Genomic DNA, 18,149 nt, shown 5'->3' with positions numbered 1-18,149 from the left:
TTTTTTAACTAGTAGTCACATTTACAGATTGGTGAAGAAATAAGGTGGCCTTTGACCTGATCTCAGGAATCCTACTGTGTCAGACTTACTGGAGGAAACAGGAGGGTTTCTTGGCCCCCAAGGACCCTCAGCATCCAAGTGAACTTCATCCCACAACCAGTAGTGTGCCAGGAGGTGTAATTGCAAAGTGGTAGAGAATGGGGTTGGACATCCAACCAATTCTCAGCAATCACACTGTGTGGGACTTACTGGAGGTGAATGAATGAATGAATAGGGGACTAATAGGGCACAACTTAGCCCAAGGGCATCAAGGCGCCAGGACAGGAGAGACTCTTGGCCCCCAATGAATCTCAGCATCCTAGGGTACTCACCCAACCAGTAGTGCACCGGGAGATGTGTTTGCAGAGTGGTGGAGAAAGGGGGTATGGCCTCTAAACACCTTCCAGCAATCCTGCTCTTTGGGACTTACTGGAGCTAACAGGAGGTCTTGTTAGCCCGTAATGACCCTCAGCAGCCAAGGAGACTTCTAGCCCCAACTCGTAATGCACTAGGAGGTGCATTTGCAGAGTGGTGGCAAAAGGGTGTGTGACCTTGGTTGACCTCTCAGCAATCCCACTGTTTCGGATTTACCTGAGGTAACAGGAGGGCCTGTTGGACCCCAAGGACCTTCAGCAGCAAAGGAGACTTCATCCCCCAAAATAGGGGTGGGCACCAAAAACTAAATATAAGATAGCTAAACAGTTGCAAATCAGGCCAGGTTTGAACTTGTAAAGACACGTTGTGTGGGTATTTTGCATAATATGGGAGACTGCAAACAGTTGTGTTTGCTGCAGGCAATGTTTGTAGTAATATCAGAAAATTCAACAGTAAAAATCGGCCCACTTGGCCATAAAATACTCCCACAAACTGCTAAAAAATCATCCCTTCCACTGATCCATCAGACCAGTCCATAGGGCATTGACTGATAGCACTTTAGTCCTGTCGGACCCTGCTTGTAGGTTCTTTTTGAGCCATTTCTTCTCTTTGTCATGATTTTTTGTGTTTCTCTTCCTCCTTCTTTCCCTTTTGTATATTTAGCACATCCATCCTAGTTCAAAAGTATTTTTCGGTCATTAACCAGCTACTGTGCAAAACTACACGGCATTGAAGCAGTGCTGCAGATTTAGCATGATGCCATAAATAGGAAAAAGGAGGACTTAAACATATATGCTGAAAAACGTCTAGAAATATAGTTTCTCTGTCTTCTTCTATATTTATTTGTGCTGAGTTGCCGTACACCTTTCACAGGTGGAAATTAAATACATTATACATACTCTGTTGTGATGCAATATCACTGCTTTTGTAAAGCAGTAATAACGCATAAGAAAAATTCTACTGTGTTCCACTAAATTACCAAAATTCAGTATATTTGTGGCAATCCAAATAACAATTATGTAGTTCATTTTTCAGCCTCTGTAAATAAAACTCCTAATGCAAATATCGAATGGTGCGAGCCCACTGGTCCACACTAGTAATATTAATGTTAGTACCACATACATACATGGCAAGAATTGATCTTGTTAATGAACTACTTAATCCATATTAAATACATTAGAAATGTATTGTGCTCAGTATACAACCAGTGTTAATTTCTACACTAGCAAGTACATCAATCAATAACTTTTCTGCTTAGAGAGAAATATCAAAATGGACACCTCTCTAAATCTCTATTTGTTATATTCAATGAATAGGATGCAATGACATATTATAATGTTCCAATCATCAGTGTTTATTACGATGCAAGCATGTGATATTAAAGCAGGTGAATTGCAAAGGCTGATGTTTTGACTAATAATAAATGGGTTCATGAAGCTAACAATTAGATCAGACAAATCTAGTGTTGTGATTCTCTTTGCCATCAAACAGCTTGCTCTCTTTTCTACCCTACAAACTCCATCCTACCTTGATTCCAATGTGTTACCCTACCTTTTTTGTTTTAAATCCATCAACTCTATCCACAATCCACTCTTGGGTAGGAGGGCTGTTGCCCAATTCTCCCTCTTTCTAAATTCTCCTATCACCTTCCACATAATCCTCCAGTTCTCTCCTCGCACTAAACATCCATTGTCTCCTCTTGGAAATTCAGACCCCATTAACATCACTCCTTTATCTCCCCTTATCACATACAGTTCCATACCTCAGCTAAAAAAACAGGTAGCTGTTCCATACCATATATACTGTTTCCACCAACCCAAGCACCCCTCTGTATCCAATCTTCTCTATTGCATCCCCCTTTCTCTCTACTTCTAATCCTGGACACAATGAGATAGCTTGACAAAGATGTCATGTAACTCAGTGAAGCAAACATAGTTGCTGCGCTGCATTGTGTGAGAGGGAGGGAGCAGGAAAGCACTTTATCTGCTAAGATATGAGAAGGTCGTGCCCTCTACCTACCGCTGGCACACAATTAGGATGCCTAAAGCTGTGCACACAACTTTGCCTCATACTGTGTGCGTGATGTATAGCACAGGTTTTGTACTGGAAGGGTACACTTCTAGTATAAAATGCAATGCCTGGATACACTTTAAATATTTTCCCAGTTTAGGTGTGTGCTGGACAATGCAGCCCACATGCAAAGTCAGAAATGTTTGGACAACCTAAAAGCATTTCTCAAAGTTAACACCACTCTCAAAAAGGCACTATTTTTTATGCTAAACGCTGTCTACTATTGTTGGTAGATATGGTGTTGGGTCAAAACCCATGGGTGGTTGTATGGGAATGCTCATTTATCACCCATGGAAAGCCACTCTTGTGCAAAGTAATTCAAAGCAGCACAGAGTGGTGCTTTGCATTTTCAGGAATATTACCAGCACAAAATAAGTTTTGTGCTGCAAAGTAAATTCAAAATAGATATTTTGTGCTAATTTGCATCACTTTTGTGGCACACACACAGCACAAATTGCTAGTAAATCTGGCCCCATATATGCTCCTATCTTCCTGGTTATCCTGTCTCAAATGACTTGTTAACTAATCCCAATCCATTTCCTTTGTTGTCACTGCTGAACCTAAGTTCATGCTTCTCCTCTTGCAGCTGTAAGACAGACCTCCAGGTCCTTTCATTTGTACATGTTTGACTGTAACACCTACCCAATTGTCCTTACCCTCCACCTCTATCCCTTTCACCTTTCCATCTGTCTTTTGTACCTTGTAACTACCCCTTCAACTAAATTCAATATAACCTTTTGAAATATTTCCTTATTAATGCACCACGGTCTGTTTTGAGGCTCATAGCTGGACATGCTCGTAATTACCAAAACTTGGTTAGAAGACAATACAATCTCAGTGGCATGAGACACCTCCCCCCATTTTGGAAATCACACACCAATCCTTCTGACAGCAGAATATTAATCTTCAAAGGCCTCTTGAGGATTTCAAGTTTTTAATATTTCAGCATATCTGAATGAAAATCACTCCCAGTCTGCTTCATCCCACTCACATACACTCTCTTGCTCATTGCGTCTGGTTTAGAGACCTCCACTGAACAATGAAACATTTGCAAATTCCCTCCTAGACACTATCTTCAACATTACCTTAAACCACAACAATCCCGGCACTGTGGGTGACTTAAACATCCTGTTCATCCAGAAAAACTCCCACAGACAGGATCCTTTACAACTAATCTAGAGATTTGCCGCACCCTTGATGCATTATTATTTCCACCTGGATTCATTACCCCGGCAGGAAACCTTTCAATCATGTTGAGTGAACACCACCTCTTCTCTTTTGGCAAGCTCCACATGGGAACTTCCACTAAAGCAACTGTGACTAACAAATCTAGATGCATACAGTGGATAAAATATGTCCATAAGGCACGTGACTTACATTTATCGATGATCTTACCTCCTGACCTATTAACAGAAGGGGACCAATTCTATCTAGAACTCATTTTCTTTGTACTTCAAAGGGCTCTATCCCTTTAAGACATCCAATTTTCTAAAATCACCAGCATTCGTGACTAAATGAAGTGATAAAGAAGATAGATAAAACCAGAATCATTGCTCTTCCAAGGGAGGAAATCTAACAACAACATGACAAAATCATTGTCAACAACTCAATTGAGTCTACAAATCGTTCAGATCTGGTTGCTTACTAATAATTAGGGCTCCCGGTTTTATGGTATTTATTTTTTTAACATTTCCGTCCGTATTTATCAATTTTTTCTTTGCCCATCTTATTGGTATTTATCCATATTTGTTTTGTGTTTTGTGAATATATGGAGTCATAAAATGATATATTTCCACATTTATTTAACAGATAAACATGCACTCATACTTTGCTGCCTGTCGCGTTGTAACAAATTAAGCAGCGAAATATAGCAAAACACTACACCTTCAGGTAAATATGAGCATTATAATACAAATATATGTTACCATACACCTGCATTTAGGAAAATCTCAACCTATTTTTAGCTTCTCATGCTGCCTATCTGCTCAGCTGTTGTCTTAGAAATCACGAAAAACAGCCTGGAGAGTCACCCACAAAAAGCACACATTTCTGTGTTTTTTCCGCTTTTACAAATAAATACAGACAGGAAACACTTTGTTTTCTGTCTGTAATTATCTGTAAAAATCCGTAAAAAAGGAAAACTTGGAGCCTTACTAATAATCTGGTCCAGGTTTTTTACTGTTCAATGTATGGCTGACGGTTTCGGGAAATTACAATGTCAGCATACACTGGAATATGTGGTAAGCAAGTACCCTCCAGATGCAGCCACCTTCTCAGGAGCTACAAATCAAGGGTGCAAAAAACCCTCCCAGCCACAGGGAGACTTCACAGGATTGAGGAAAACCAGGAATCCAGAATCCCAGAAGGAAACAAGGAATCTCAGAAGGAAAGAGACACAGTCAAAATGTGTAGTGAGTCAGGAAATAGGTGAAGGAATATGGCTTTCCTGTGACATATCCTCTAACCAGACTGAGGTGTTTAAATAGTAAAGGAACAAGAAAAGGGCATGACATCAAACACCACATGATAGGAAACATAATTGATTGGGAAACTCACAAATAAACCAAAGGAGGAACAGCCATGATAGAAAGGCAAAAAAAGCGAGCAAATATTTAAAGTGGACTAGCTGCGGAGTTGCCTTACAAGGCAACTGCTAACTCTTTGGCAGATGATTTCCATTCTGGCATTAAAGTGAGATGGAAAAGCAGAGAGGAGCCTAGAGCATGAGAGCAAATAGGCCCAGATGAGAGATTCTCCTAGCCCGCAGCTGTGGGCTTTGTATGTGCAACTCCTGCAGAGAACAGCGCTTCTTAGGCCAGAAAGGGTTGAATGACGTAACAACACATTCCATTGCAATAAATGCCTTCACCACGCATATCCTTTACCACAAATATAAATACCACACATACCTTTACTATTAATTTAGTTGTAAAAACATGCATGTTAAAGGCATATTCATGGTAAAGGTGACCCCTGCCCTGAGTCCTAATCCGGTCCCTTGTGCCACCCCTGACACCAGTCCTCTCCCAAAATACCCCTACCCTGAGCCCTTGAAGCGGACACCCCAGTCCTTCTAAAACCAGACCCTCCCCTTAGCCCCAAATGCGGATCCCTTCACAAGTCCCCTTTACCCCGCCCTTCAAAATAACTGCCGCTTCCCTGCCCTAAGCCCTAAAAGCAGTCCCCTGCCAAACTACCCCCTTAATTATTTTTTTATAAATATGGAAATTTGCAACCCCCCACTCCAGGCCCAATCCCCCTTTCCTCTCCACTCCTCTGAGGTATGGTGCACATCCTAAAGGGAAAACAGAAGGGTCTCTCAGTTTCTTCTAACGACGCCAAAAACCTTCACCACCCTCACTACACATATACCTTTACCATACATACCTTTCCAACTAATTGCATTGTAAAGGCATGCGTGGAAAATGGCTATGTGTGGTAACGGTGCACATCCTTACCACACATATACCTTTACCATACATACCTTTACAATATAATTCATGGTAAAGGCATGCTGGGTAAAGGCTATGCGTGGTAATGGTGCACGCATTGTAACATATGCACGGTAAAGGCTATGTGTGGAAACAGCTGCGTTGTAATGGTTGTTTCCCTACAGAAAGCAGCAGATGCTACAATTGTACATCAGGAATGAACAAATACCAATATTCTAAGAACTTCTCCATGGCTAAATGTCCTACAAATGAACTTACTAGGATAATTTCCTAAACCAGGAAAAGACCATCACTATGACACTGCCAGTCTTATGTTTTCTGCAATCGCAATGCCATTTCAAAAGGAAACACTGAGATGATGGTGAACCTTGTGACAGACTTCTTAGCCTGGCCTCTTTCAAACAACTGTCAGACTTTCAATTAAAGGAATTGGTCAAGGCAATCAGCCATGCTAACTCATTGTGCAATCCAAGTCCCACTCAGACATGCAACAACATCCTGCTTTCAACCACCATGGGACCCCCTTCCCCCCGCCAGAAGGCTGCCATCAGGGGGCGCACTGACAGTCCACTACCTTTTAGATGGCTCACTCTCAGTGCAACACCTGCGGGCTTCCCTGCCTCTGCGCCCATGTCTGTAATACAGCGTGGGCGCAAAGGCACAGGTGTTCCCTCATTTGCATGGGGTACGCCCCCATGCAAATGAGGGAACACCCCCTGCAGATAGCGCTAGCGCTATTAGTATTACAGAGGGGGCCGCACAAGCATCTGCGGCCCCTTCTGTAATACCAAAGTGCCCTGTGGTGCATAAAGAGAGGACAACCGCCATTGAGCCCCTGGGGCACTTTATGTAATACGGCCCTTAGTATCAACTTCCTCTTCCTGTGAAGCCTCCTTCCTGTTCTTTGTCCAGACCTTGGTAATTTTGGATGTCGGTTTTGGAGGGATAAAAAATCACTCTTCCCTTCCAAGTAGACTCTGCTACATCATCCATCCCTGGAAGTTAGAATCCTTTTCCTGTTTGTGTTTGGGCATTGTTAAAATGTATTTTAATTGTTTCCACTATTTCTATTTTGCTGTGCTGTTAAATTCATTGCTGATGCTTTACTGGTGGTATATGAGGACTGCTGATAGGCCCCAGTTCTGTAACGAAACTTGAGGGAGCCCCCTTACAAAGTACTTGGAGGGGGAGTCCCGACTGTCTGGGTCTGACTCAACTCGAGGTCCTCTGGGAATCCCGAGCCCAAAACAAACCAGGCTTTTTGGCCCGGTGGCTACAACTGCTGACCAGGTATCATCGGGAGCTGGCTTCAAATCCTGGTGGTCCACGCACCATCCTCTGCATTTAGCAAATCTCTCTCTTCTGAAAAAATATTACAATTGATGTAGCCTGGCTTTGTTGTGAAGCGTCATTATGTCCTTGGGAAAGGCTTTCTCTATGTAAAACTGCCCAAAATAAAATGTGGATTCACTCTATCACTCTATCACTCTAATTTCTTCTTCCAAGAATTAGACGAAAAAGGGTTAATTTTTTTCTTTGACGATAGAAGGAAATATCAATCTAGTGGATTAATTTCGCAATGTGAATCTGAAAAGTCTGTGATCAATCCCAGCTTCCCTACTAAACCAAATTGCATGATCTTATGAAAGTACATTTGTATTTAACTGATCAGTCTGGCGGTCGGAGATGGGGCAATCAATCTCCTTGTGCCCCTCTTAGGTTCGTTGAAGTTTCTTGGTTTATTCGATCTCTAGTAAAACTCATTGCCAACTTTCACACCGCACCACTTCAAAATGTCACCAGCTGCAGTTGTGTGCCTTTCCTCAACTATTTCCTGTAACGCAATTGTTTGTTAACTGTGTACTTTTTATAGACCTTGGTTCATTTTTAGCGTTTGTGCTGGGACTGAAACTAATTTTGCGATAAGTGCCCTAAAATTAGTTTATAAATGGTTTTAATAAGTTCCGCTGAAATTTGTCGAGACATGCACATTTCATTCAAAAAAAGTTTTCATCTTTATATAGAGGCAATTCTATCTGAAGATGGAGGTCTATTATTCAGTTGTATGTGTTGTTCACCTTGTACATAAAAAACTAAACATACATATGACGCATTCATTTTGGGACCTGCCAATTTAGATTACCGTCATTAATTAGGACTAAACAAGTTAGTCTCTGTTTGCGCAACACCTTTATTGCTTGCACTCCCTTCCCCGCTGGTTTACGGTTCGCTGAACTTTCCTGGCATTTGGCTAAATTAGCAGTTTTTGGAACCCACGGAGATTGCTTCATATCATGCGACACAAACATTTTCTTAGGAAAGCTCACTTTAAATACTTTCCCAATGGAGTTCGTACACATTATATACGAATGGACATAGGAGTGGCAGAAAAGTGTACATAGTTGTTTTGTTCTGGTTGATGCTACTTTTAAGTTCATTTTATTTTAACAAACGTTTACATAGCACCTGCTGTGTGGAAATCACGTGCCAGGCCGTTCATACAAAATATATAATGGAAGCAAAATGATCTCATCTTCTCCACTGGTTCTATGGGTGATCGTGTCACACGTATTTTATTTTTTATTTGTTTGCGGATTACTGTGAACATTTCTCCTAAACAACGGGGGATTTGGGGTTCATGTGCATAGTGTAACTTGCTAACAGTAAATGTTTACTGTAATCAATAGCAAGAACCCCGTCAAATTACACTGCCATCTTTGATTCATTCAAGAAGCTACATGAAACCAGTGGCGGTAGCAAGACCTGTTGCCTCCCGAGGCGGTCCCTACTTTTGCCTCCCCGTGGGCCGCAGGTAAGAAGAGCATGTGGTGGTGGGGGGTACTGGTGATCCCTGCTATGGTGCAGACGACTGCCGCAGGTAAAAGCAGGGGTGGATGGGGAAATCAAGTAGTTTCAAGATAACTCTAATGATTAATGTTCTTCCTGGAGAGAGTTCACAGTTTTGACTCATTTAAGGTAGCACAGAGGGTTCATATGCCTGCTGGAAATAACATGTACTATGCAGATTACAGAACAGCATTTTATGTGCATAGTTTAGTGGGTTACTGCTTTTGTCACAGAGGCTCTTCTGTTACTGTGCAGGTCATACATTACAATTGTATCTAACACAGTAGCTACATGGAAGCTACATGATACAAGTTAGGAAGTTATGTTTTTTTCAAAGTCTTTCATTATCCTAATGTTGCTAAAAAAGGGTTTGCTTGGATAGAAATACATTATTATTAGCAAAGCTAACACTAACCACTGTGTTACTTCTGAATCTTGAGTTTGTGTTTCTCCTTATCACCAAGCACTCTTAAAAATGCCTACTAATATAGATGCAAAAACAACAGGTGATGGACAGAATGCAGAACATTGTCATGCATTCACCCCAGTACAGAGATCTGGGCCTAAATCCATCATTTTTTTGCACTCCACACCACCCCAGGTCAGACATGGCCATATGCAAATCAGCCTTGACCCTGTGCCTCATGGGAACAGTCCAGCCCGAACTGCCAAGCCATGTCTTTCCTGGACCGGAATCAAGCATCCAAGGACCAGTTTCTGGCTATCAGCCGTCATCAGCCTGGATAGCTTAACTCCAGTGGTGTGGAGAGCATGGGACTCACGTCTGAGCATACCCATCCCACTCGGGGTGACAAAGGCAAAAACAACAGGTGATGGACAGAATGCAGAACATTGTCATACATTCACCCCAGTACAGAGATCTGGGCCTAAATCCATCGTTTTTTTGCTCTCCACACCACTGGAGTCAAGCTATCCTGGCTGAAGACGGCTGATAGCCAGAAACCGGTCCTAGAATGCTTGATTCCGGTCCAAGGAAGACATGGCTTGGTAGTTTGGGCTGGACTGTTCCCATGAGGCACAGGGTCAAGGCTGAATTGCATATGGCCATTTCGGAATTGTGGTGGTGTGGTGAGCAAAAAAACATGGTATAATGCTCACACACTCATACTCATACACTCATGCTTCTAACTTATGCAATGAAAAAGTCAAGCATCCTGCTTACCATGTTCAGCAACTGTGTGATCAGAACTGTCAATGGCTGAGACCCCGGAAACACTTTCATGCTGAATTGTAGATTCAATGAGCTCCTCATGTGGGGTTGGTTGGTCTATATTTGCAGATCCTCCACCAGTTTTATTTGCATCCTTTAGTCTCTCAGCAAGTTTCTCCTTTGCCCTCAGCCTCATGTCGTACCAACGCTTTTTAATTTCATCAATTGATCTTGGGATGACACCGACTGCATTGACTTTTTCCTGGATTTCCAGCCATAACTTCCTCTTCCTGACTTCAGGAACATATTTGGCTTGCTTTCCAAACAAAAGTTCATGATTGCAGGCCATTTCCTCCACCAGTGTCTCCATCTCCCTCTCAGAAAACTTTTGCTTCCTTTTCCTTTTCTCTGCTGAGGGGCCTCCTTCTGAATTTGCAGCCTCCATCCTGAAGTCAAGCAGCTCCTCTCTCCAGCCAAACAGGTTTCCAACTGCCACTGGGTGTGGCTCAGGCATGCAGGTGAAACTAATCAAGCCCATTTCCTGAGTATGACTCAGCTATTTTGTAGTTGGCAGCAGCAGATTCACACATTTTTGCGATTTCTTAATTTGCGAAATTCGCAAATTAAGAAGTCGCATAAAATTCTCAAAAAAAATTGCGACTTTTAAGGAATCGCAAAAAAGTCGCAGAAACATACATACATCGCATTTAACGATTTCTTAATAGCGATTCGCAACGACTCGCTATTAAGAAGTCGCTAACGCAAATCTTGATACATCTACCCCTTAGTGACTCCCCAAGTATGCTTTTGCACTTTAGATACAGTTTGTGCTAATATAGGCATGATTTTCAATCTGTATTCTATTCCAAAATGTTTGTCATGGTAGCTATATGCAAAGTTGCAACAGTAGGCCAGATTTACTAACTTTACTGTTGATGGTTACCAAATAGCATATTTTTGCAATTCACTATTTGGTAATCACAAACACAAATGTGCTAAAGTGTGTTATACATTGTTTGCGATTACCAGTGGGTAGCCAAAAGACCTACCTCAATAATATTCATGAGGTAGGTCGGAGTTTCCCACCATCATGTCTGTGATTGTGTTTAAAGAAAGCATTTTTTAATGCAACCTGCTATCAGTAAAGGAAAATAGGATGTGTTTCAAAATGTACAATGAAACGTTTTCTTTGAATTTATTAAGAGTAAGCAGTAGTCCATTTGACCATTGCCTGTTCTTAAAAATCGTTTTTGCATACATTCACAAAGTGGAAGGGGTCCATTTGGGGTCACTTTCGGTTGTGAATGGGTTACTGTTAGAAATGGGGGTCTCTAGTTGGCAAGGGTTCACTCCTTTGTCCAAGTAGAGACCCTTCCTTCTAGTCAGGATAAGGGAGTTACACTCCTAAAACAACCCCTGCTCACCCCCTTGGTAGCTTGGCACAAGCAGTCAGGCCTACCTAAGAGGCAGTATGTAAAGCATTTGCACATAACCAACAGTAATACGGTGTAAGCACTACAAAAGACACCACACCAGTTTAGAAAAATATCCAATATTTTGATATACTTAAGACAAGACCAAAAACAATAAAAATTCACACTACAATAATTAGAAATCTTCAGTTATCAAAATAATCTTGAATTACAGTTTCTTGAAGTCGATAGCTCCGCCCGGGGCTATCATGGCGTTATGAACAAACAAATCCAAACAGTTCTGGCTGACCGCCGCGTCGCGGGCCAGCTACAGTGTCAGGGAGATTCGCAAAACAGTACCTTTAGAAATGCAGGGTGTCGGCAACCTCTTGTTGAGCTTCCGAAGGTACGGGGTCTGCAGGCGTCAGTTCCGGAGGTCGGTGCAGGTGTCGTCGGGCCCTCGAAGCCACATGTGTTGCAGATCGAACTCCTCGCAGTTGAAGCCAGGAGCCCTGGCGTCGGCAGGTGTCAGGTGCGGCGGTGTGAAGTGCAGTGGTGCGGCATTCAATGCCCTCAGGTTGTGGTGCGAGCAGCGGGTCAGGGGCTGCATCAGATGGCATCATCAGTGAGACCAGGGTCGCGGTGCAAAGTGATGCGGTGCTCGATACTGTGCGGGCAGGTCACGGTGCAGCAGTGGCATCGTCATTGCTGAAGTGCTGTAGTCGGCTGACGAACTGGAGTCGATGGCACCGACTTCGGTAGGCTAAGGCTGCGGTGCGGGATCAGGATGGTGCGTTGTGTAACTTTCGAACGGTTTACCTCGAACCACGGTGCAAGCAGTGGCATTGATGTCGGCGTGACGCGACGTTGTAGAGGATACCAAGGTGGCATCATGAAGCGAGGTGGTGTGGAGTTCGGTGGCTACAGGTCACTGTGCGAACAGCAGGTCGGTGGTGGCGTCAGATGGCGTCGCCATCAGGGTCACGTTGCGGCGTTGCAGTGGTGTCCTCTGTGGTGCCTTCAGGACACGGAGTCGGTAGCAGCGTCGTAGATGCCGTTGGGTTGCTTTTTCTTCTGTTGCAGCACAAAACACACAGTCCCCAATGCTGAGGGCAGAAGAACTTGAAGTATTTGTTGTTCCTGAGACTACTGAACAGGGGGCAAGCTCTACCTCAAGCCCTTGGAGATACTGAAAGAAAAGATGTTGCAGAAAGTTCAAGTCCAGTCCTTTCACTGCCCAAGACCGAATTATTTACTGCAGGTCAACACAGCAAAGCACACAGCAAAGTGGTAGTTCCTCCTCACAGCTTCTCCAGCTCTTCTTCTTGGCAGTCTTCTTGGTCCAAAAGAGTTTTGAAGTTCAGGGGTTTGGGCCCCACTTTTTATTGACAAAAATCCAGTGTCCTCTCAGGCAGAGAGTGTCTGTGCCCAGCCAGAACCAGTCCAGTACTCTCTGGTGTAGCGTCCCGGCAGGGGGTGGAGACGGCATTATCAGAGGCAGACCAGACCCATTCAGGTGAAAGGAAATCTCCTCCCCCTACTCTAAATGTAGCCCAGGTCTATTCAGCCCTGCCCAGACTCGTCAGACCTCTGGAGCCACTGCTCCTCTCCAGGTCCTGTCATCCAAAACCCAGACAGTCAATCTACACACCCCCAGCAGGGGCCTACTGGATGGCTGAGCAAGAAAATACCTACTTTCGAAAAGTGGTATTTTCACCATCAGAATGTAAAAATCACCTTCACTAAAAGATGCATCTTTAGATTCTGAGTTCAGGCATGCTAAAATTTATTTCTCAACCTATTTCCCAGGGCCAGTGTTGTTTATAAGATGTTATAAACAAACTTCCTACTTTGTCCTATGGGAACAGGTAGCCTTTCAATAGTGCAAAACGAAATAGGCAGTAATTCACTATCAGGACATGCCACACATATCAGTGCATGTCCTACCTTTCAAATACACTGCACCCTGCCCAGAGGGGTACCTTGGGCCTACCTTAGGGGTGACTAACATGTAGAAAAGTGAATGTTTAGGGCCTGGCAAGTGGATGCACTTGCCAGGTCGACATGGCAGTTACAAACTGTGCGCAGGCTCTGCAGTGGCAGGTTTGAGTTAACTTTTTACTGGCTACTTCTGTGGGTGGCACAACCCATGCTGTGAGCCCACTAGTAGCATTGGATTTACAGACCCTGGCACTCTCCTTGTGCACTTTACTAGGGACCTACCAGTAAATCTAATATGTCACTTATGGAAACACCAATCCATAACACAATTTACAACGGGAGCACTTGCACGTTAACACTGAACAACAGTGAGAAAGTGCGCAGAGACACTAAACCAGCAAAAAAAGAGTAAAAACCAAGAGGTCAGAAAGCAAAAAGGCAAGGGAAACATGCCAAAAGATGTCAAGTCTGACAGTTACCAACAACTCGAAGTAAACTCAGTAAAATGCGAATGTTTTGCGACAGCATATCATCACAAAACATTCACACATACCACTGCAAGTTGCTATTGGGAAGAAACTCTTTAAACATGTCCCTTCCTAATACTGAATCACAAACACATTTTGCAAAATATGGTTTTGTACGTATAAAAATGCTTTTTTGCAGTCGCAAATGACCAAATTCTGTGAATCAGGCCATTTACGAACTCAAAAAGATAGGTACATCTGGCCTCAAAACACAGTATGCCTCACAGCCCTGTATTTGCTATAAGTTGAAGCAAGAGATGAGGAGTTTCTCACACTTGATAAGCAGCTCATGTTGTAATAATTTAATAATTTTAGCAAGATTGTTGGATGGTTCTAATTAAGTCTTTTATAGTATTTCCAGAAGCAAACACAAAGCTATGGCACTCTGTGCAAAACTACTTTTGATAGATTCTTTTCTGACAACCACTAGTTGAAGCCTTCCTATAAATGGTGTTTCAATTCCATTAGCTTGTCCTCATTCATATAATTATGAAACATCTGTAGACTGTTTATATTATTTTTTTAAATCAAATTGATACAGGAGAAATAATAAAAGGATTGTTTATGGAAGTTTCTTGTTTAAAAAGTGTGGCAAGTGAAGTATGTTTTCTGTGCTATTGTTGTAATATCTGACTTAGAAATCAATTTGCAAATGTCAATGATTTTCTGTTGCATGATGTAGTCTAACTACATTGCAGTTCAGGAAAGAGCAATGGAGAATGAGGAGATGCTTTTTACCACATTTAAACATTCTTAAAATGAAATATCCTGGAGTGAATGAATTAGCACTCTAATTCAAGACCTTTTGGATATGATGAGGTTATGTAAACAGTTTAAATGATCATTATCCAAATCTCTGCTAAATATTTATGACTAGTAATTCATATAGTCATGAGAAAGTTGCATGTTTCTGTGGTTTTTCACCCCACTTTTTCACAAAACATACTCTTCAGAAATTATATCTTTACTCAGTATTTTCTATATCCTCGTAAAATGGAGACACAGAATATAGAGAGAATTCACAGCCTATTGTACTATGTCTCTTAGCACACCAGAGATGAGCAAATTGCAGACCAATTGATTTTTAAATGGGGATGCAAATTGTGGTGCGACCTACATATCATTGCAAATTGTACATTCGCAAGGGATTGCAAATCAACATGCCTAAAGAATACTAATTAGGCAAATCACAATGTGTGGCCCCTGCATTTGTCTGTGAATGCCAGGAGCAGAACTTAGTCATCTCTGCATTTGCTTTACCTAACAGCAAACATGTTTTATTTTAATAGCTGTCTTTTAAAGAGACATGGCTACTTTTTAAATATAATGCTTTCTATTGGACTTGGCCCTTTGCGGCTAAAGTGCCTTAAACTTTTTGCCTTCCTCCTAGACCCTTTTCTGACAATATATTGCCGACTTAGAGGCTTTGGGCACTTTGCCACTGCTGATCAGTGTCAAAGTGCAGGTTCTCCCTGTATAAAGTGTTATAGTAATTGGTTGTCCATAATTGGTATGTTTACCTTACTAATAAAGCCATTAGTAAAGTGCACTATGTGTGCCGAGGGCTGGTAATGCAAATGCTACTAGTGGGCCTGCAGCACTAATCGTGCCACCAACACAAGTAGCCCTAAAGAGAGAACTCAGGCCTGCCACTGCAGTGCCTGCACACAGTTTGCTAACTGCCATGCTGTCCTGACAAGTGCGCCCACTTGCCAGGCCTTACCCTGCCCTTTCCATGCACATCAGACACCCCTATGGTAGGTCCAAAGTACCCCCCTGGGCAGGGTGAAGTGTCTGTGAAAGGTAGGACATCTACTGAGGTGTGTTCCATGTCCTAACAGTGAAATACTCTCCATTTCGTTATTCATTGTTGCAATGCCTTCTTGCCCATAGGACAGAATGGGGAAGACTGTGTAATATGTTTCCAGCCTATCTTCCCATAGGCTTAAGATGGAGAAGTGAAGTTAAGTGTGCCTGAACTCACAATTTAATAACACATCTTTTTGTGAAGGTGGTTTTTGAATTGTGTGTTTAGCAACCATGCATTTAGAAGTGGCTGGTTTTCTTGTTCTAACAATTCTATGTGTCTCTGCCTGGTTGTGGATTGACTGTCTGGATTTGAATGTGATAGGGTCTGGGAAATGTCTTGACCCAGGAGAGAGTAGGAGGCAGCAACAGGCTGACCTGTATCTGGAGTGTAGTGGGGAAGAGTAGCACCTGGAGGTGAAGAGGCCTGGGCTGCTGCCATAAAAGAATGGCTCCACCTCCTGCTGAGTGATAGAGTAACCAGACCCCCACTAATCAAAGGAAGAAGGTGTCACTGGCAGGGCGACACCCAGAACTGGTTTGGAAAGGGGTCCGCGCCCCCCTGAACACAAAGACTTCAAAGATATTTAGGGGTATAACTATGAGAGCTGAAAACCCTGAGCGTTTAACTGATCAAGACTGAAAAGGATTGAAACTACTTTGTGGTCAAGAGGAACCTTTGCCAAGAAAGAACAGCTCAAGAGACTGAAGAGAAGGACTGACCCTTGCTGTGTGTTCTGGGGCTGGCCTGCAGTGTGCTGATTTAACTAAGGAGAGGCTAAGGGACTTTGCTGTGTGCTGTGTCCCCCTGCTTGAAAGGACTTTGCTGTGTGCTATGTCCAGAAGTGATTTGTCCCTAAGGGCCCGAGGAGAGCTGGCTCCCTGTTGTGGAAACTCAGAAACAGCAAAGTTTCCAAGTGTGTCTCAGAGGCGCTGTGAGAGTGTGCTTTTTGCGGCCTGAGACTGTCGTAAGCATTGCCCCGGGACTGTGTGGCCCGAAACCCAGCGGAGTCTCAGCGATGCTTTGTGCATGTGCAGCCTGAGACTGCGTGGGGTCCGTGGTGCTGGTTAAAAGTGCCCCGTGACTGCAGTGCCCCTGCAGTGCCCCTGCAGTGTGAATCATCATCCACGCTGCTGTGAAGTTGTTTGTGGCCCAGACTGTCATTGTGAAAGGCTGCAGATCAAGATTGCCGCCGCCGGCAAGCCGCAACGTGCTGAAGGATTTTGTAAAGCTAAGGAAGTCATGAGGTAATCATGATCGTTGTTCGCAAGAGGAATATGTCCAAGATCGTTAGCAATGGAGAAGGCAGCACCATAACCTGCCCGCCTACAGTGTCGCCTTGCTTCGGAGCTGCGTCGTCATCGGGAGCGCCCGGCTGGACGTCCGATGAGCAGGGAGAGAGAGAGAGCGAGACAGTGTATCCCCCAGGTAAGGCTTGGACTCCGGTCGGGAGGCCCAAGCTTGTGTGGCCTGGGGAGGCGCGCAGGAGGAGTACAGGAGTGCTCCCGTCTCTCTCCCGCTGCATCGCGTTAGATGCGCTGAGTCCTTGAGCGGTCCGGACCTGCTCGGCAGTACCAGGGCCGCCCTCGGAAGTTCAGGACTGTTGTCTGTGGTTGGGGCCTCGTGGTGCCCGTGCTAATCGCATCGTTTGGCCTAATATTATTCCTGAATTATGAACTGCCTTATAATGTGCATTAGGCATTGTCTTATTCCTGCATTACAAACTGCCTGATTACACGCATTAAGCATTAAGGAGTGTGTTATACTTACATTACGAACTGCCTTATTATGTGCATTGAGGATTGAATTGTTCTCGCATTACTAACTGCCTTATTAGGTGCATTGAGGCTGGAATTATTCTCACATTACGAACTGCCTTATTATGTGCATTGAGGATTGAAATATTCTCGCATTACGAACTGCCATATTGCTTGCATTAAGGAGTGCGTTATACTTGCATTACGAACTGCCTTATTATGTGCATTGAGGATTTCATTATTCTCGCATTACGGACTGCCGTATTACTTGCATTAAGGAGTGCGTTATATTTGTATTAAGGAGTGCGCTATACTTGCATTACGAACTGCCTTATTATGTGCATTGAGGATTGAAATAATCTCACATTACGAACTGCTTTATTATGTGCATTGAGGATTGAATTATTCTTGCATTATGAACTGCCTGATTACGTGCATTGAGGATTGCATTATTCTTGCATGACGAACTGCCTGATTATTTGCATTGAGGATTGCATTATGAACTGCATTAATCTGAAGATATGAACTGCATTACGAACTGCATAGCATTACACTCATACTGCATTTGAATATTGTGAACTGCTCATTAATACCGCAAGAACCTACTAGTGTTTGTTGGCCTAATAACCGGAAAAGTGAAATATTAGGAATACGCATATGTTGGATTTTTATCGTTTGGTCTTACTGTATTTTTCTTCTTGATAAAGATGCAGCTATTTTCATACATCAGTGTGGTGCCCATTTGTGGTGT

Source organism: Lissotriton helveticus, chromosome 8, assembly GCF_964261635.1.
Source record: "Lissotriton helveticus chromosome 8, aLisHel1.1, whole genome shotgun sequence".
Taxonomy (NCBI): domain Eukaryota; kingdom Metazoa; phylum Chordata; class Amphibia; order Caudata; family Salamandridae; genus Lissotriton; species Lissotriton helveticus.
Note: the sequence above shows the minus strand (reverse complement) of the source record.